This window comes from Pelophylax lessonae, assembly GCF_965119305.1.
Source record: "Pelophylax lessonae genome assembly, chromosome: 9".
Classification (NCBI taxonomy): Eukaryota; Metazoa; Chordata; class Amphibia; order Anura; family Ranidae; genus Pelophylax; species Pelophylax lessonae.
Genome location: NC_138776.1, coordinates 159,932,192 through 159,952,973, shown reverse-complemented (window position 1 = coordinate 159,952,973; position 20,782 = coordinate 159,932,192). Strand labels below are relative to the sequence as shown.

Sequence of the window (20,782 nt, the reverse complement as noted above, 5' to 3'; positions counted from 1 at the left end):
ATAACTCAGCACACAGCCATTAATGTCCAAACCGCTGGCAACAAAAGTGAGTACACCCCTAAGTTAAAATGTCCAAATGCGGCCAAAAGTGTCAATATTTTGTGTGGCCAGCATTATTTTCTGGCACTGCCTTAACCCTCTTGGGCATGGAGTTCACCAGAGCTTCACAGGTTGCCACTGGAGTCCTCTTCCACTCCTCTATGATGACTTCACTGAGCTTGTGGATGTTAGAGACCTTGCACTCCTCCACCTTTCGTTTGAGGATGCCCCACAGATGCTCAATAGGGTTTAGGTCTGAGACATGCTTGGCCAGTCCACCACCTTTACCCTCGGCTTCTTTAGCAAGGCAGTGGTGATCTGGCTTGGGGTTGTTAAGTTTCAACACTGCCCTGCGGCCCAGTCTCCGAAGGGAGGGGATCATGCTCTGCTTCAGTATGTCACAGTACATGTTGGAACTCAAGGTTCCCTCAATGAACTGTAGCTCCCCAGTTCCGGCAGCACTCATGCAGCCCCTAGACCATGACACTCCCACCATCATGCTTGACTGTAGGCAAGACACACTGGTCTTTATACTTCTCACCTGGTTGCGGTCACACACACTTGACACCATCTAAACCAAATAAGTTTATCTTGGTCTCATCAGACCACAGAACATGGTTCCAGTAATCCATGTTCTTAGTCTGCTTGTCTTCAGCAAACTGTTTGCAGGCTTTCTTGTGCATCATCTTTAGAAGAGGCTTCCTTCTGGTTTGCAAGCTATGCAGACCAATTTAATGCAGAGTGCGGCATATGGTCTGAGCACTGACAGGCTGACCCCTTCAACCTCTGCAGCAAAGCTGGCAGCACTCATATGTCTGTTTCCCAAAGACAACCTCTGGATATGATGCTGAGCATGTTCACTCAACTTCTTTGGTCGACCATAGGAAGGCCTATTCTGAGTGGAACCTGTCCTGTTAAACCTCTGTATGGTCTTGGCCACTGTGCTTCAGCTCAGTTTCAGGGTCTTGGCAATCTTCTTATAGCCTAGCCCATCATTATGTAGAGCAACAATTCTTATTTTCAGATCCTCCGAGTTCTTTGCCATGAGGTGCCATATTGAACTTCTAGTGACCAGTATGAGAGAGTGAGAGCGATAACACCAAATTTAACACACCTGCTCCCCATTCACACCTGAGACCTTGTAAACCTAACGAGTCACATGACATGGGGGAGGGAAAATGGCTAATTGGGCCCAATTTGGACATTTAAACATAGGGGTGTACTCCATTTTGTTGCCAGCGGTTTAGACATTAATGGCTGTGTGTTGAGTTATTTTGAGGGGACAGCAAACTTGCACCATTATACAAGCTGTACACTCACTACTTTACATTATAGCAAAGTGTAATTTCTTCAGTGTTGTCACATGAAAAGATATAATAAAATATTTACAAAAATGTAAGGGGTGAACCCATGTTTGTGAGATACTGTTTATTACATCAATGTAAAGCTTAAAGCGGAGTTCCACCCTGGATTTGTTTTTGTTTTTTTTAATACCCCCGGGACAGTCAGGGCTAGTGCATTCCACAATGGCTAGCCTCTGATCTGTCCCGGGTTGCACTTACCTGCAAGACGAAATACTTACCTTGCAAACGTCTTGTCCAGCGCTGCCATCTCAGATGTGGGCAGCTTGAAGCCAGCGCGTCCTCTTCGGCGTCTTCTTCCGCCTTCTGTGGTCCCACGATACTCTGCGCCGGCCCCGACGTCACTTCCGGGTCGCGCGCGTCACCCCTCCACAGCTTCTGGGCATGCCCAGAAGCTGTTTAGAAGGGGATGACGCGCGCGATCCGGAACTGACGTCGGGGCCGGTGCAGGCGCAATGATTCCTGGGAGCTATGACGTCCAGCTCCCAGGAATCATTGCAGAGCCAGGAAGTGACGACGGGGCCGCGGCCGAGGAAGGAGGAAGAAGGAAGTAAGGTAAGTATATTTTCTTCGCTACGAGGTAAGTAAAAAAAAAAAAAATATGCGATTATCCATTTCTTTTTCAGGTGACCCGGAGCGAGAAGATGGAGGTAAGTATAAAAATAGGGTGGAACTCCACTTTAAAGTTAAAAGTGCATAACCTAATAACATGATAATAGAAGTATTCAAATACAAAGCTCATATTGCATAAAACTGGAATAAATTATCACATAAAATAATAAACATCAAAACATCAAAAACAAAAGAATATATGAGAATATATAAAAGTGGAACTGAATAGGATACCATGCTTAGAAAAGCCTTGAAAATGTACTGACTATAACTCTAGAGCAGAATGTGCTTTAAACAACAGCTACATTTGTATTACAGTTACTATGTAACTATGTAAACAACAGCTACATTTGTATTACAGTTTAGTTGTTTGCTTGCATATAAAGAAATTATGATGTAGCTACAAAAGCTACATTTACATCAAAGTTGTAACTAGGGATGATCGAACGGTTCCGGTCGACCATCGGTTTGACCCGAACATTGACTGTTCGATATTCGGCCGAATTCCGAACTTTTTGCTGAAAAAGTTCGGAATTTCGGCAACCAGAACTGACCAAAATGCAATGGGACAGGAACTGGGCTTTAAAAGCCCGTGATTAAACCAGAACCATCAGTAAAAGCCAATTGAGGGGGCAGGAGGATGCTAGGAATGTGATTGGAGTGACTAGGGGGTCCAGTGGCCAATCAGTAGTGAATACGCCCCCCAGTATATAAGATAGCCCCGCCAAATCTCTATCACTTTAATACAGGGCTGTGGAAGAGAGTGGAAGCAGTTCTGTTACTCCTGCTTCAAAAGTGTCATTTAGCAATTATTAATGTGAGGAAAGGGATATCTAGTGTAGTTAGGGTACTATTTTCCACTTTAGTTAGATTCAATAATCTAGTTTCTGTAGGGAAAGTGTTAAGTGTCAGGGTGACCGTAGTGTAGGGTGAACTGACTCTGACTGCTATGGCAGGGTGACCAAACTCTTCCATGTCAGGGTGACCGCCATAGAAAAAAGATTGTTTGTATTAGAATTGCAGTAGAGCAGGGCAGTGGCTCCGCTACTTTTACACCTGGCCGTTTTTGTTTCAGGCGTTTTATTGGGATTTTTTGTGGATGTCTTTGGAGGCAGGCATGACATCTGAACTTCTGTGTAGGGGTATATATACACACACACATGTATGTATATATACACATACACACATATAGGTGTGAAAGTAGCAGAACCCTATGCCTGCGCTAATGAAATTATTTGCACGCATAGGGCTCCGCTCCTATCACACCTATATGTGTGTATGTGTATAAATACATATATGTGTGTGTGTGTATATATACCCCTATACAGAAGTTCAGATGTTATGCCTGCCTCCAAAGACACCTAAAAAAAGCCCAACAAAACGCCTGCAACAACACACCTGGGCGTTTTTGTTGCAGGCGTTTTTTTTGGCATTTTCTTGGGCATCTTTGGAGGCAGACATAACATCTGAATTTCTGCATAGGGGTATATATACACACACATATAGAAGAAAATAAGGCACAGTTTTTTCCTCTCCTCCTGTCTCAGCCCTATTTCTATTTAAAACCAACTGCTACTGTTACTATTAGAACAATAAAGTATATCTAAATTTAAAGTGACACTATAACATATCCTTATTCTCCAAAAATAATCATTAAACATCCACTCCTTAACCTCCCTGGCGGTCTGATTATGTACAGATCTCTGTGCTAAAAGCGGTACATTGTTTTGCATGGAAATCTGTTGTTTTACATTTTAAAACTCACCTTCCCCTGCGATTCCCTAGCCGCCCTCCCCCGCCGTCCTCCCGCTGTCCTCCTGCTGTGTGCTCGGCCGATGCCTTCCTGTCTTCCGCTTCCCTTCCCTGCGACGTTGGAACCGGCGGCAATTTAAAAAATGTAAGTACACAAAATGACATCATATAAAGTTGTGATCCTAACAGATTACACTGTATCATGTCATTTCACCACAGGATTTCACCTGGTGACTTTTCCAGTGCCCTGCCTGTGCTTTTCCAGTGCTTTGTGCCTGGAAAATGTTGAACGACCATGGCGTCCAAAAAGCGTTCTTTTTGAGCAAAAGCGCTTTTAGACGAACTGGAAAACAGCAACAGCGAAACTGAGTTACTTGAAGAACTGAGCGATAGCGATTCGTGGGACAATTCGTCATCAGGTATGGAAAGTGACGACAGCAATGATTCTGGTGTCTCTTTCTGGTACATAGCTCCGTTGGAAATTCTGAAGAAACATTTGATATACTTCCCAAATTCCACAAGCTATGTGCCAGAAAGAGACATCAGAATCGTCGCTGTCGTCACTTTCCGTATCTGATGATGAATTTTCCCACTAATCGCTATCGCTCAGTTCTTCAAGTAACTCCGTTTCGCTGTCACTGTTTTCCAGTTTGTCTAAAAGCGCTTTTGTGCAAAAAGAACGCTTTTTGGACGCCATGGTCGTTCAACATTTTCCAGGCACAAAGCACTGGAAAAGTCACCAGGTGAAATCCTGTGGTGAAATGGCATGATACAGTGTATTCTGTTAGGATCACTGCTTTGTATCATGTCATTTGTGTATTTATACTTTTGAATTTGCCACTGGTTCCACCCCCCTGCGTCGCAAGGATTGGGAAGGGACCGCAGGGAAGGGGACCGGAAGGCAAGTGCCGGCAATCAGCAGTGCATAGAGCGGGGAGAGACTGTCAGGATGCCGGGGAGGACGGCGGGGGATCGCAGGGAAGGTGAGTAACCTTGCGGGGTAATCCCGAGTGTGGCTCTGGGTTACTGAAAGTTAACCCCAAGCCACACTCGGGAATACCGCTAGGGGGGTTAAGTGGCCCTGTGATGTGTTTTTCATGCAATGGTTTCTGACTGTTTTTCTGTCTCCTTGAAAAGTTTGTTTGGAAAGAGCAGTGCATGTTGGATGTGGCCGTGTGCACTGCTTCATGCATGCTATAAATTCCACAGTCCATTGTCTTAAAGGAGTTGTAAAGGCAGAGGTTTTTTTATCTTATTGCATTCTATGCATTAAGATATAAAGCCTTCTGTGTGCAGCGGCCCCCCCACCAGCCCCCCTAATACTTACCTGAGGTCCTTCTAGCTCCAGCAATGTTGTAGGAATGTCCCGGCAGTCCGGGACTCCCGTCCTCATTGGCTGAGACAGCAGTGCAACACCATTGGCTCCTGATGCTGTCAAAGTCAGTCAGCCAATGAGAATAGAAAGGGGGTGGAGCCGGGCCGCAGCTCTGTGTCTGAATGGACACCCGGAGCTGTGCCTTGGCTCGGGTGCCCCCATAGCAAGCTGCTTGCTGTGGGGGCTCCCAACAGAAGGGAGGGGCCAGGAGAGCCAAAGAGGCACCCGAGAAGAGGAGGATCCAGGCTGCTCTGTGCAAATCCACTGCAACAGAACAAGTGTAACATGTTTGTTTTTTTAATAAAAAAAAAATGAGACTTTCCATCACTTTAAGTGCATCTTCGGAGTGAGCAAGAGAGGGTGACTATGTTCTTCCATACAGTGGGACCATGGAGAACGAACATAGCCTGTAACAGGAAGTCAGATCACATCAGCAAAAAAATATTTAATATAATTCAATGTGGAAATTAAAGTGGTTGTTACCACATAAATGATATTCACTGCTAGCTAGGGTTGCCACGGCATCCCTAAAAACCAGAAAGCATATTAATTACACAGGAAAACAAAGAAAATAAATGCTCCTGCGCTTGAGGGGTTGTTTATGCAACTTGGATAGCTGGAAGCGACCTTAGCTGGTATTGTTGTCGTCCTGCTGTACTGTCACTCATAAAGGGTTGGGGAAACCTCAAAGGAAACTGAAAAAAAAAATACAGAGGGCGGACCAACCTAGCACATTACCTTTAAGGCTACGTTCACATGTGGGCGTATTGGATCGCGGGCAGAATCACCGCGATTCTGCCCGCGATCCGGAAATTATTGCAAATCGCGGGACGCCTGTGCGATGCCCGTGATTTGCAATGGCACCCCAAACGCTGTGCTATGTTGCCGCGATTTCCACCTGCCGAATCGCGGTAACATCGCGCAAACAGAATCACAGGACGCATGACGCCCAAAAAAGGTACAAGAGCTTCTTTTGTGTGTCATGCGTCCCACGATTCTGTTTGCGAGATGTTACCGCGATTCTGCAGGCAGAGCGTTTGGGGTGCCATTGCAAATCATGGGCATCGCACAGGCGTCCCGCGATTTGCAATGATTTCCCGATCGCAGGCAGAATCGCGGTGATTCTGCACGCAATCCGCTATGCCCACATGTGAACGTAGCCTAAAACTGTTTATTGTTTAAAAACCTATATACATCATATCCACATAACTGGATAAAAAATAGGCAAAAAGTATGATGATGAATCCACCGAGAAGGTCCACTGGGCTTAGTATGCTGATACAGACCTTGTTGAGATGTAAAACGTCTAAATACAGCTTACGCGTTTCAGGGGCATACCCCCCTCTGCAGGTTCTGAGGCTAATATAATGCACATAAGGCACTAAGTGAGTTTAATTACCACCTTAATCAGCCACAGAACCTGTGTAATTAATGTGTGTCCTGGTTTAAAAGGATGAGGTGGCAACCCTACTGCCAGCCCCTCTATTATAATAAGGCATAACACACAGGGTAAATGTTTTTCTAAAATGAAGCTTGTAAATACTGTTTTTCAGTGATCTTCAGGCCGGTCACGTGACTTCTGGTCAGTCTCCTACTCCAATCCCCGGGCTACTGCAGAAGGAGCCAAGATCTCCCTCTGATGTCAGCCGGGAAGGCCTGAAGTATATAATTATAATAGAGGGGCTGGCAGTGACAATTGCTAATCTTTTATTTCTACTAATAGTGACAGGAGGGGGGGGCGGAGACAGAGACACAGGAGGGGGGGGGGGGACAGAGACACAGGAGGGGGGGCACAGACATGGAGCTGACAGGCAGGGAGGGGGTGAGGAAGACAGAGTAGAGCTGCGGATGATGGAGACGCGCAGGCTGACCACGGTAATCAGGGCATATTAGCCATGATTATCATGGTCAGCCCACAGAGGGGGACACAGAAAGTGTCAGGATCAGCCAGGTTTTTTTAAAGTTTAGAGAGGGGCAGATTAGACAGTACCAGCACTCTGATGTTTAATCTGCTGTAAGGGAACAGAATCTCTTTTCTGTTCTAGGGTTACAAACACTTTAATATGATTTTAAACTTTGACGATGGCTTCATTTTAAAGTAAACCTATAGGCAAAACTTTTTTTTTCCTTTTGGACAGAGTAAAGGGGGGGGGGGGTTATAAACACCTGTAAGGTTTATTTTTGCCCTCTTGTCACCAATGGGGAGACTTAACTTCACTTCCTGTCCCACAGTGAAAACAGGAAGTGACAGTAAATCCCTTGAAAATTTAGGAAATCTCTTAGGGACCCCCAGGCAAATTCCCCTCTCTTACTTTTCTGGGGACAACCTAAAACTTGTGATTTTTAATGATAGTGGTAAACAGGACAAATGGAGATGAGGAATCTCCCTAATGGGGACACAGACAGCAATAAAACCTGACAGGTGTTCAAATCCCTCTCGCCTCTATCCACAATATAAAAAAAAAAACGGAAAATTGTATCATACTTACCGTAATTTTCCTTTCCTGGTGCCTATCCATGGCAGCATACCAGTGATAGAGCTCTGCCTCAACTCCTCCCTCAGGACTAGTGCATAGCATAAAAGACAAGAAGGCCCCCTCCCCCAACATTCTCCTGTAATTTAGAATACTGAGGGTGGGAGCGTATGCTGCCATGGATAGGCACCAGGAAAGGAAAATTACGGTAAGTATAATACAATTTTCAGTTTTCCTGGTGCCTCCATGGCAGCATACCAGTGATAAATAAATAGCTCACACGGGTGGGATAATGCAAACAAAAAGGATTTTATTCAGACAAAGGACATGGCCGAGTTTACTGCCCTCCTTCCAAAATCTACAGTTGTAAGGGATCCTGGGTCGATTCTGTAATGCCTGATGAAAGTATGGCGAGACGACCAGGATGCTGCCCTGCATACCGTCTCCAAGGAGACGTTGGCCCTTGCTGCCCAAGATGCTGCTACTGCCCTTGTGGAATGAGCCTTAACCTGCGTTGGAGGTACCAAACTCTTGGATATGTAAGCCTTCTTAATTAGTTTTACTACCCAGGAGGCTAAAGTCCTGCTGGTGTCATCTTTCCCTCTATTTTTCCCATGAGGGTTGATGAACAGTCTTTCCAAGATCCTAAAGGATTCAGTGGCTCCCAAGTAGGCTTTCAGAACTCTGGCGATGTCTAGTTCGTGGCAAGTATCAGAATCCATGTCGGTAAAAACTGGCAATGCCCAGGGTTCCCCTAGGAAGACTGCTGATGCTACCTTGGGGATGAAACCAGGAATAGGACGAAGTTCCACCCTATCCGGAAAAAAGGAAATGTGATCCTCACCAATTCCTAATGAGTGAAGCTCCGAAATTCTTTTCCCAGATGTGATGGCTAAGAGAAAGACTGTCTTTAGGGTAAGGTTCCAAATTGAAACTTGCTCTACTGGGGCAAATGGCTGATTTGAAAGAACCTCCAATATCAAGGAAAGATCCCATTTAGGAAAGGAGCGCCTGGCAGGAGGATGGATCTTTAATACTCCTCTCAGGAAGGTGACCACTAAAGGATCTTCTGCCCATCTTTTATTGGATGCGGCCGAAATTGCTGCCACCTGGACCTTTAGGGAGCTCAAACCGAGACCCAAATATAGACCCGTCTGCAGGAAACTGAGGACGTTAGTCGTGGAAGGAGAGATCGGGTCGAACTCTTTCCCAGAAGCAAAGGCTCGAAACTTGTTCCAGATCTTAGTGTAAACTGCATTTGTGGAAGGCTTTCTGGCCTTTAGAAGGGTAGAGATGACCTCTGCGGAGCAGCCTAAAGTCTCAAACCTCTGCCTCTCAGCTTCCAAACCCGAAGGTCCAGCTTGTGGGGGTTCGGGTGAAACATCCTGCCTTGAGATAACAGGTGAGGAAAGGAGGGAATCCTTGTCGGCGTTTCTAAGCTGAGATGCATGGCTAGAAGGAATCATGGTCTCTTCGGCCAATAGGGTAGTATTGCTAGAATTTGAACTTCTTCTCTCAAGAGCCTCGAGAGAAAACTCGAAATTAGTGGGCGAGGTGGAAAGGCATAAGCCGTCTTGAAGACCCATGGGCATACTAGAGCGTCCACTGCTTCGGCCGATGGGTGTGGAAAGCGGGAGAATGTAACGCTCCTGCATTTCATGTATGGTGTGGATTTTCAGCTGCAGAAATATTCCACTTCAGTAGTCATGTAAGAGAGATGCTGAGATACCATTCCCAACCTCAATGACTCATCATGTGTGGAAGGTCTTAATTCAGCTAGTAAATACACACACTCAACAAGCTGGTTCCTAGAGTGACTTTATGTATGTAGTAACACAGTGATGAAGATTTAAGAGACAGGTTGAGTGGAGGTGGTAGGTGACAGACACTTGAAGGTAAGACAGTAGCAGATGGATGCAGGTAGGTTTAGCAATCATGTATGGTAGCAGATGACAGAGTAGCAGGTGGACATACAAGAGAGATCAACCCAGTGCAGGAATAAGTAGCAGTAGTCTTAAGAGCTAGCAATCTAGATATGCAGATGTGATAAATAGTCTTTACTATGCAGAGCTAGATAGTGTAAGCTTAGTATAAGTTTATAGAGGGTTCCCCTGCGGGGTACTTAGCACTAATAGCAATACAGCCGAAGGTTGGTTCAGGAGGAGCTGATGATCCGGAAGCGGGATACAGGGATCAGCGCAGCGAGGTTCTGTCAGCGAAGTATGCTTGCAAGCACGAAAGCTTCAAGCCAAGTTAGCATCCAGGTAAGGGTGTTTGAACGAACACATGTGAGTGAGAACCGGCGATTTAAATAGCCATCTAGTCCGGCGCTGAGTGATGACAGCTTCAGTCTTAAAGGTGTATGCGCACCTTTCCAAAAGAGAATGGTGGGGCGCATACACTTGTGAAAAGAGTAATTTAGGGTACCAAAGGTACAGGAACATTACAGAGAAGAAACAGGGCAGTTTGGCGTTGTTCGGAGAGGCAAACAGATCCACCTGAGGATAGTCCCAGAGATTGACTATTTGCTGGAAGATGTGGGGGTGTAGAGACCACTCATTGCTGTCCGTGAAATTCTTGGATAGCATATCCGCTTCTGTATTTAAACTGCCCTGGAGATAAACAGCCTTCAGGCCGAAGAGATTCTTCTCTGCCCACAATATTATCGGCTCCACTTCCCTGAGAAGCGATCTGCTGTGAGTGCCCCCTTGTCTCTGCAGATAAGACACTGCTGCTTTGTTGTCCAATCGGAGCAACACCCTCTGTCCCCTGACAAGGGGAGTCAGGGCTAACAATGCTTGAAAAGCCGCTCTGATTTCCAGTACATTGGACACTATTCCGCTGGTAGGGAAAGGCCACCTTCCCTGTACCCTTATCTCTCCGCAATGGGCTCCCCAGCCCTGTCCTTTGGAGTCGGACGTAATTGTGATCCACGAGGGAGAGCCTAGGTGATGAGATCTGGAAAGATTCCTTGGATCTGTCCACCAATGTAGATTTCTGATTGTTGAAGCGGACAGGAGGATCTTTTGAGAGAGATGTAGTCTTTTCCACTGGGCCAGAAAGGCTACTTGAAAATACCTCAGATGCCTATTGACCAGGCCAAAGGGATGCAGGCCGACATTGTGCCTATGAGACTCAGACACTGAGAGGCTGTCAGAAAGGAACACTGCCGAACTCGGATCATCTTCCCCATAATGGCTTCCATCTTCTGGGGAGGTAAAGAAACCAATCTCTGTTTGGTATTGAATAAGGCGCCCATATATATATCATCTCCTGAGAAAGTAGTAATTGGCTCTTTTCAAAGTTTATCAGCCATCCCATTTCCGATAGTGCCTGCAGTAGAAATTCTCTGTGGGCTATGAGCTGGTTTGGGTTTGAGGCCAGAAGCAAAATATCGTCCAGATAGTGGTAAACTCTTAGACCTCTTTCTCGAAGTGGGGCCAAGGATGAAATCAGGATCTTCGTAAATACCCGTGGGGAGGTGGATAGGCCGAAAGGTAGGGCTTGGAACTGGAGATGCAGTTGCCCCACTGCGACCCTCAGGTATTTTTGGAAAGAGGGGAGGACCGGGACGTGCAGATAGGCGTCCTGCAGATCGATCGAAATCATCCAATCTCCTGGCTGAATGGCCTGGATAATTGTTTGCAGGGATTACATCTTGAACTTCTCAAAGTATGTACCGGTTTAATCTCTTCAGGTCTATAACGGGCCTCCAACCACCTGTTTTCTTTGGGACTAGAAAAAGGGTGGAATAGAATCCTTTGAAGCGCTCTTCCAGGGGAACAGGAATGGTTGCCTTCTGGAGCTGGAGAGATGTCAGGAATTGAGATAATGCCTGCGCCTTTTGTTGGGAGACCGGCCACCTTGTCTGTTGGAACCAATCTCGAGGAGGATGACACGAAAAACTCCAAAAGTGGCCCCAACTAATGGTTGACAGGACCCAAGGATCCTGGCAGCGGATGGCCCAGGTTGGGAAAAAAGTCATAGCCTGGCCCCTACTGGGGGGGACAGGGATAACTTGCTGTCAAAAAGGCTTTGACGCCTCTTGGGGAGTGGTAAGGACCTTATTTTTCCTGGTGTTTAGGAAAGAGGCTTGAGTGCCTCTCCAAGGCCTCCTGCCCTCTCTGGTCTGTCTAGATTGTCTGTAGTCTTGTGTATTAGATGGACGGAATCTTGAAGTGAATGGTCTTGATTTGCAAGATCTTCTGTCCTGTGGAAACATGCCTGATTTTCCGCCTGTCACTCTAGAGATAGCCGTATCCAGCTTTTCTCCAAACAAAGCCTTTCCGTCAAACGGGATCTTGCACCACTTTTGCTTGGATTCAAGATCGGCTACCCAAGGCTTAAGCCATAAGGCTCTCTTTGCCATTACGGAGTGAAGCATAGATCTTGCTGAGCAGCGGATTTTCAATAACCTCTTTAATTTCCCCCATTAAAGGGGAAATAGATCTGTTTCCTTTTAAGGAACGGGAAGTAAGACTTGGATTTTTGGGGGGCGGGATCCTCCACTTCTTCCCAGGCAATAGCTTCTTTAACCACCTGAATGAAAGGTTGTACCAAGGAGTACTGAAACCCCGATGGATCCCCCTCCTCCAAAGATCCGTCGGAGTCCGATTCCCTGGCTGGATGCTCTGCCGATGGCAGGGGAGTAACAGTTGCAGAAGGACCGGGCCTTTCGGGATCTGGAACATGAGCAGGAGACGTATGGGGATTAGGTTGGGCCAGAACTAAAGCCGCCAGTTCTGAGATGGAATCTTTAACGGATTGCTTGAGCAAATCAACAACTTGTCTGTTTTCTTGCTCCCGATTGGCCACATAGTCCCTCAGACAATCCTTGCACACTAATTTATTCGGGAGGGAGGCTGCACCACAAGCCCAACATTTCTTCCTGGAAGTATGAGGAGGGGAAGATGGGGAATAGTCCTGCCTCCTTGATCTTCTAGTTCTATGGTGTGAGGACCGGGATCTATAATCTCGACTGTCGTCATCTCGACGTCTTGAGGATCTTCCCGACTTTTTGGAAAGGGCAGGGCTGGTGAGAGAGGGAAAAAAGATTCCCATCACTCAAAGGAATAAGCTCTCTTGTTTCTTGAATATACTCACGTGAAGTTGGTCTCATACCTATGAGAAGTGTGAGGATCTTGTGCACGAGATGAGTGACTCATGACGGCCTACGAGCAGCAGGGTCAGCTAAAGAAGGGAAGAGAGAAGAGAAGAAGAAGAGAGAGAGAGAAAAAAAAAGAAGACCCCCCAAAAAAAGAAAAGAAAAAGGGGAGATATCAAGAAAAAAATTTGTTAGACCCTGAGGTGCGAGACAGATTTTTTTTTTTTCTTTTTTAAACTGAATACCTTTTTTTTTTTAAAGAAAATTGCCCTACCTTATCACAGGGAATGGGAGGGCCTAGTGAAAAAGACTCCAGCCCTAATAATAAAAAGATCAAGTAAGGGAAAGTGAACATCGCTTTCCCTTAACAAAAATGGAGACCAGGGCACTGCGCGTGCGCCCGCGCATGCGTAGTGCCTCCTACAGTACAACGTTGAGGACGCCGGCCGGATTACGGCAAGAAAGACGTCCGCTACCTATCGCGCATGCGCCCGCACATGCACACCCGGCGGGGCACACGAGGACACCGCAGAAGAGTGCGCACTCATGCCCGAGACCAGGGGGAAACACTGCGGCCGGGGGAGGCGATGCCGAGCGCCCTCTACCCAGGCACAGAGACGCTGCAGCAGGCCAGTTAAGCTCTGAGCGGAAACTCTAACTTAACACAGAAGGGGAAGAAAACTAAAATGAAGGTAAAACCAAGACACATCTAAAGGGAAGCAATTCATAAGAAAGGAAGTGCAAAATCTAATAAAGCTATCCTAGAAGATAAAATACTGCCCTACAGAGCGGAAGGATATGGAAGAAAAACATATGTAATTATATAGCTCATTTTAAAAAAGAAATAAATAAATAAAGGGAAACACTGACCCAGCTGCTGAAGGCATCAAGACTCATCCATAATTTTTCCAGAAAATGCAGATTGCGTTCCTATGAGGAAACTCTGCCTTTGACCCCAAAAGATCCACAGAAGGGGTTCCCTGCCTTATTAGCGCTATGAGCGACCCAAGAGCAGGGACTGCGTCTGGGAGAGGCTGAACCCAGCGGAAGCTGCCAAACTAAGTAAGGCAAAGGTAGGGACATGCTGCTAACTTTTCACCAGTTTCAGAGGTATGAGGAAAAAAAGGAGAATGCTGGGGGTAGGGGCCTTCTTGTCTTTTATGCTATGCAGTAGTCCTGAGGGAGGAGTCGAGCCGGAGCTCTATCACTGGTATGCTGCCACGGAGGCACCAGGAAAAGGTTTTGCCTTTAGTAAGACTTTAAGCTTATAAAGCATCTTTTTCATAGCAGACTGTAAATAGAATAGCCACTTATCAACCGCAATATGTATACGTTGCAATTTGCAAGTGGTTTACCGGGGTTATGGCTGAAGCTACCACCTTAACCCTGGTATCTTTTTTTTCATCCGGCGGCTGGCTTTCTCATGAAAGTGATCCAAGTGGCTCATTAGCCACAGGATTGCTTTCTTGACCAGCGGGAACAGACGCCCCCCACCCCACCCCTCCCCTCCTGCTGCTTGCATGTGTTTTTTGGGCTCACCATTCCTGCCGGCTCTTCCAAGAAACGATCCGACGGTGCTGCCGGCTGGTCACAGAGGCAGTGAGAGACTACGAGTGCTACACGGGACGTTTTCAAAAGTCCTTTGAACGCTGGAATTTAAAGGACGTTTAAAACGTCCCTTGTGTCGCGTTTGCATGCCGCGTTTAGCGGCATTTGGCGGGCGTTTGCGCTCAGATCCGTTTTTAGAGGTCAAAAAATCATTCCCCTTTAAACAGTAAAAACGCAAGCGCTAAACGCGGTTGACCACGCTCGGTTGCGTTCGGTCGCGTTTTGCATTTGAAACACCGGTAACCACACGTTCTGAACATCCTGAACGCAAATAATTGCTTTCCAACAAACAAAACTGAACTCAACTGCCTGTAAATGACTGTAAACGACTCAGTGTACACGGACAGATAAGATAACATAGAGGAGGGTTCAGGGGCTTCTGAAAAAAACACCCAACTGCTCCTAAATGTCCGTTTACAAGTAGCAGTGTACATGAGGCCTTAGAGCGAAATAAATAATTCTTGTGCTAGATATCCTCTGTAACCCTTAACAGGTAACCTGAAGAGACATTTAAAGCATAGCCTATGGAGGTTTTTAACCCCTTCATGCCAACAAAATGCAAATATGTGCCCTCAGCTGCAGGGGGTTGTACTGGAGTGATGCCTTCCGTTAGCGGAATCATCCTGGTACCATTGTTTGTAGCTGACAAGTTATGTGGCTGAGCAGCTATTTGGGGGTTATAAGTAATTTTCTAACAAAAAATACAGATTTAAGCTTGTATTTTTTTTTTTTTTTAGTCCTGACCATATTAAAAAGAGACAAAAAAGTATGTTACCATAGTTAACACATTTGGGAGCCAACATTGAAAAATTCAGGTACTTACAAAGGCTTCATTAATAGTGTTGAGCGAACACGGACTGTATTATTCGTGTTCGTACCGAATAATTGGATTTTTGTTACCCGAACACGAACACGGACACTTTACTGTATATTCGGGTAAAAATCCATGTTCGGTCGTTTTATTTCCGGGTTTTGCATGCTTTGGCGCTCTTTTCATGGCGGGCTTTCAACAGCCAATCAACAATCGTTTAGCTGGTGTGCCTTAAGCCATCCCAGCCATGCCTGCAAATGTCTCAGTAGCTGTGATTGGCCGTCTGAAGCATGTGACCAAGTCTTTATAAGTTCGAGGCAGCCGCATTATGCTAAGTTCGAGGCGTCATTATGCTGCTTAGATCAGGGACAGAGCACACATCAACGTGCTGGCTGCTGATTAGGGAAAGATAGGCAGGAAAAAACCATTTGTGTCCGGATAGAATTGAGGGACAGGTCGGAGTGTTTAGGCAGGGCGAGTTGTAGGCATTTTAGGGATAGAGTCTGCTGAATTATAGGGTCAGTGTGTTCTACAAACTACAATCGATATTGCTGTGTGGGGTGGGGTCTGCACTTAGTTCTCCTGATCTACGATCTCTTCTCAATTCTGTTAGGGACAGAGTCTGCTGAATTTTAGGGAAAGTGTGTTCTACAAACTACAATCGATATTGCTGTGTGGTGTGGGATAGGAGATAGGCAGGTGTCAGTGATCCACATCCATTTTTCTGTGTGTGGGCTGCAGTGAACACAATCTTTTTGGGGTGCAGTGAAGACAATCCTTTTGGAGTGCAGTGAACACAATCTTTGTGGGGTACAGTGAACACAATCTTTGTGGGGTGCAGTGAACAAAACCTTTGTGGGGTACAGTGAACACAATCTTTGTGGGGTGCAGTGAACACAATCTTTGTGGGGTGCAGTGAACAAAACCTTTGTGGGGTACAGTGAACACAATCTTTGTGGGGTGCAGAGAAGACAATCCTTTTGGGGTGCAGTGAACACAATCTTTGTGGGGTGCAGTGAACAAAACCTTTGTGGGGTACAGTGAACACAATCTTTGTGGGGTGCAGTGAACAAAACCTTTGTGGGGTACAGTGAACACAATCTTTGTGGGGTACAGTGAACACAATCTTTGTGGGGTACAGTGAACACAATCTCATACTTCTGAAGCTTTGAGGGTGCTGCCTGTTCTATACTCCTCCTCCTCCTCCTCATCCATCCTTTTAGGTGTACAAACAACAGTAATTGGGGCCTAGTGTGCTTCTGTACGTGTGAAAAACATACACTTTTTTTTGATCATATTTCCTATTCCGCTATTCAATAAAAACCTTTGTGGCTCAATTAAATTGCGGAATAGTCTGTGTCGGTACGTGTGAGATCCACCTTTCCAAGTTTTTGGGGTTCATCTCATACTTCTGAAGATTTGAGGGTGCTGCCTGTTCCATACTCCTCTTCCTCATCCTCCCTTTAGGGTAGGAAAAAATTTAATCGGGCCTAGTCTGTGTTTGTACGTGTGAGATACACAGTTTTTTATCCTATTCCGCTATTCAATACACACCCTTTTGGTGTAAAAAACATTAAATTGCGGCATAGTTTGCATATTTGACATTTGCATATATTGTGCCTTGTTGCGCTGTTTTGAGTACTCCACCAACATGGCCAGTGGCAATGACGCCGTTCTCAGCTTAACTATCCCACTTCTATGCCTCCTTGAAAAAACAATTCGGGCGATGATGGAAGAGGATGTGGCACAGGATGAGGAGGAGGAGGAGGAGGATGAAGAGGTAACATTTCAAAGGCTTTCAGGGCAGTCATTCGCAAGGGGCTCCGAGGGTGGGTTCCTGCACACACAAACGCCAGGGACACAATTGTCCAGCAGGGGCACAGTTCTGGAGGATGAGGAGGATGAGGAGGAGGAGGAGCTGGAGGAGGAGATGGAACCATGTTCACAGCAGGGTGGCACCCAGGCCAGCTCATGGCCATCACTGGTGCGTGGCTGGGGGGATACAGAGGACACGGACGATACACCTCCCACAGAGGACAGCCTTTCGTCGCCTTTGGGCAGCCTGGCACACATGAGCGATTACATGCTGCAGTGTCTCCACAACGACCGCCGAGTTGCCCACATTCTAACTTGTGCTGATTACTGGGTGGCCACGCTGCTGGATCCCCGTTACAAGGACAACGTACCGTCCTTAATTCACTCACTGGAGCGCGATCGCAAGATGCGCGAGTACAAGCGCACGCTGGTAGACGCCATGCTGCTGGCATTCCCATCTGACAGCGGGGCCACAGTGGAAGCACAAGGCAGAGGAGGAGGAGGTCGCCAACTCAACCAGGGCACCGCCAGCACCTCAGAAGGCAGGGTTAGCATGGCCGAAATGTGGAAAAGCTTTGTCAGCACGCCACAACAAACAGCAGCACCAGCAGCTCAGATGGAACGTCTTAGCAGGAGGCAGCATTTTACCAACATGGTGGAGCAGTATGTGTGCACACGCCTACATGTAGTGAATGAGGGGTCTGCCCCCTTCAACTTCTGGGTCTCCAAATTGGGCACATGGCCTGAGCTTGCCCTTTACGCCTTGGAGGTGCTGGCGTGCCCTGCAGCCAGTGTATTATCTGAACGGGTATTTAGCACGGCTGGGGGTGTTATAACAGACAAGCGCAGCCGCCTGTCCAGAGACAATGTGGACAAGCTCACGTTCATTAAAATGAACCAGGCATGGATCCCACGGGACTTTTCCGTACCTTGTGCAGAATAGCAATGGATACCGACCTTACCCAGCCATTGTTCCATTTTTGCTCTTTCTCACTCTTTTGGGGTGTACCCTCATTTAAAATTTGTGAAAAGAAGCAGTGTTGGCTAACTCGTCCTCCTCCTCACGGCCAGATTAACGTAGGGGCTATTGGAGCTGCAGCTCCATGCAGGCCCCTACCTTTTATATAGGCCCCAGGTTGGCCATATTCACTGTGACCGCTCTTCTGTCACTTGTAAACACAGAAGTCTGGCTTCTATGCTCGCTTCCCCAGGCAGCACCCTCAGAACCTCCCCACACAGCGCGAAGGCCGGACAAGGAGGGACAGTTGCCGATGCATGGATGTGTTTATGGGCTTCAGAGACAGCATCCCATGTTGAATTAGGCATGCATGGCTGCACCCTTCCTCCTCTGGGTGCATGCCAAGGCACGGCCCTTAAGGCCCTTCAAAATCCTCAGCACCAAGACCATGATGCTCTTAATCCGGCCCTGGTCCTCCTCCACCGCCGCTTCCACCTACACAGCCCATAGGTGTGCGCAGCCTATTGCATTAGGGTGTGCACCCCAAAGTTGAAATACACATGCATGTGTTTGCCTACATGTACATGGCCCCGATACATTACTCTCCCTGCTGGCAAAGAGAAATAGAGCAGAGCAGGTGCGAGGGAGATCTTTCCCATCTCCTCACTGGCAAACAGAGCGATAATGCTATGTGCCCTAGGTGATTAGGGTGTTCCCAGGTACACCAGGCACACCCTGTGCGCACGCCTATGACACCGCCACATCCACCACCACCTCAACCTCCCTCCTACTCCATATGGGCCTCGTCCTTCAGAGATGAAGAACATTGTTTTATTTTTCTGTTTTTTTTTTGTTGTTTTAAGTTATTTCCCTATCCACATTTGTTTGCAGAGCACTTGCCATGCTCTTAACTACGTTTTGCTGCCATTTGCAGCACTCTAGCCCTTTCCATTGGTGTTTTAGAGCCATTTTAGTGCCTTAAAGTTCGGGTCCCCATTGACTTCAATGGGGTTCGGTGTCCGGGAAAAGTTCGGTAAAAGTCCGGGACACGGACCCGGACTTTTTTTTAAAGTTCGGCCGAACACGTCGAACACGGACATCTAGGTGTCCGCTCAACCCTATTCATTAACTTTATCTACTTTACCGCTATGTACCGGAGTACTACTGCGGCAAAGTGGCACGATCCCGTCTGGCGACGTAGACCTATGTCGCCAGACTCCTCCCCCTGTAGGCGGCGATCGCGCGTCGCCGGAGGCGCGCTCCCGCTGTTTTCATTCACAGCGGGAGTCGGGCCAGGGGAGGAGCGGCGGCGATCGCCGCTGCTCTGCCCCGATCGTCGGGGAATCGAGTTTGGAGATCCGCCTGCCTGTGTAAACAGAGCGGGCGGATCTCCTCAGTGACAGGGAGTGACAGATCGGAGTGTTCAGCATAGCTGGACATCCGATCTGTCCCTGTCTCACACAGTCACCTCCCCCCCCCCCCCCACATGTCAGTAAGCACCAGGCCTACATTAACCCCTCCCTCTCCAATAAAATTAACCCCATCCCTGCCAGTGTCATTTTTACAGTAACAGTGCATATTTATAGCATTGATTACTGCAGTAATGTCACTGGTACCCCCAAAAGTGTCAAAAATGTCAGTCAAGGGTCCGATCTGTCCGCTGCAATGTCGCAGTCCCGCAAAAAAAATTGCAGATCGCCGCCATTACTCGTTAAAAAAAAAACACCAAAAATGACATAAATCTTTCCCTTTGTTAGTAAACGCAATAACTTTTGCGCAAACCAATCAAAATACGCTTATTGCGATTTTTTTTACCAAACATAGGTAGCTGAAAACAAATTGGTCAAAAATTTTAAAACAAATTGGTTTTTACATCTTTTTTGGGGGGAATTTCATATAAAAAAATGTTAAAAATATTGTTATTTTTTCAAAATAAACGCTCTTTTTTTGTTTATAGCGCAAAAAGTAAAAATCGCACAGGTGATCAAATACCACCAAAAGAAAGCTCTATTTGTGGGAAAAAAAGGACGTAAATTTCGTTTGGGTACGGCGTCGCATGACTGCGCAATTGTCAGTTAAAGTCGCACAGCGCCGAATCGCAAAAAGTGGCCCAGACGTAAGACAGCAAAATGCTCTAGTGGTAAAGTGGTTATATTGCAAGGGTATGTTGAATTCAACCCTGAGTTCACACATGTCGGGCTGCAGTTTGCATTCTGGCGTCCGGTGCTGTTTTGTATTAACTGGTTCAGGTGCTATTCAGGTGCAAATATTTACTTGAATTTGCACCTAAACCAGATCCAAAATTGCACAGGACCCTTTTTAGAAACGGACCGAGGCCGTCCCCAGACATGTTTGAACTGGCTCCATTGAAAGGCAGTCCCATTCACGTTATGCGAAACAGATCTGATCTGATTCGCATATATGTAAACAAAATCTAAGGAAAAAAAACGCAATGTACATTTTGCACCCATGAACTTGAAATCCCAATGTTGATATGTTGGCTTCATGCACAGGGGCATAAAAAAGGCCACTTTTAGGTGCGTTTGATTTTTTGGAGGTTTTTTTGCCTCTAAATGCCCCTCTTTGTTGGCCTATGTGTCTTTGCACACCGAAGTGTTTACATACATATATTGGGCAGAAAAAATTATCTCTTTCACATTCAGAAGTGGAACGTTTTGCCGTAAAAAAAAAAAACGCCTGGCTCTCCTAAACGTGTGTAAATGCCTCTAGTACGTTTAGCACTTGAGGATTCATTCATTCCAATGTCCAGAATAAATTAATATGAACTCATGAAATATGAATGACATGACAATGACAATATGAACCAATGAAATGAACTCCCAGACGCTTGATATGCCTAAACGCGTTTACAA

The 20,782-nt window shown here is 46.5% G+C and overlaps 1 protein-coding gene across 2 annotated transcripts in view; it reads left to right on the top strand.

Annotated features, from left to right (window-relative positions):
* Positions 1 to 20,782, top strand: part of CDH23 (cadherin related 23) — a 1,628,602-nt gene that overhangs the window by 1,571,691 nt on the left and 36,129 nt on the right. The gene's annotated exons all lie outside the window — the stretch shown is intronic.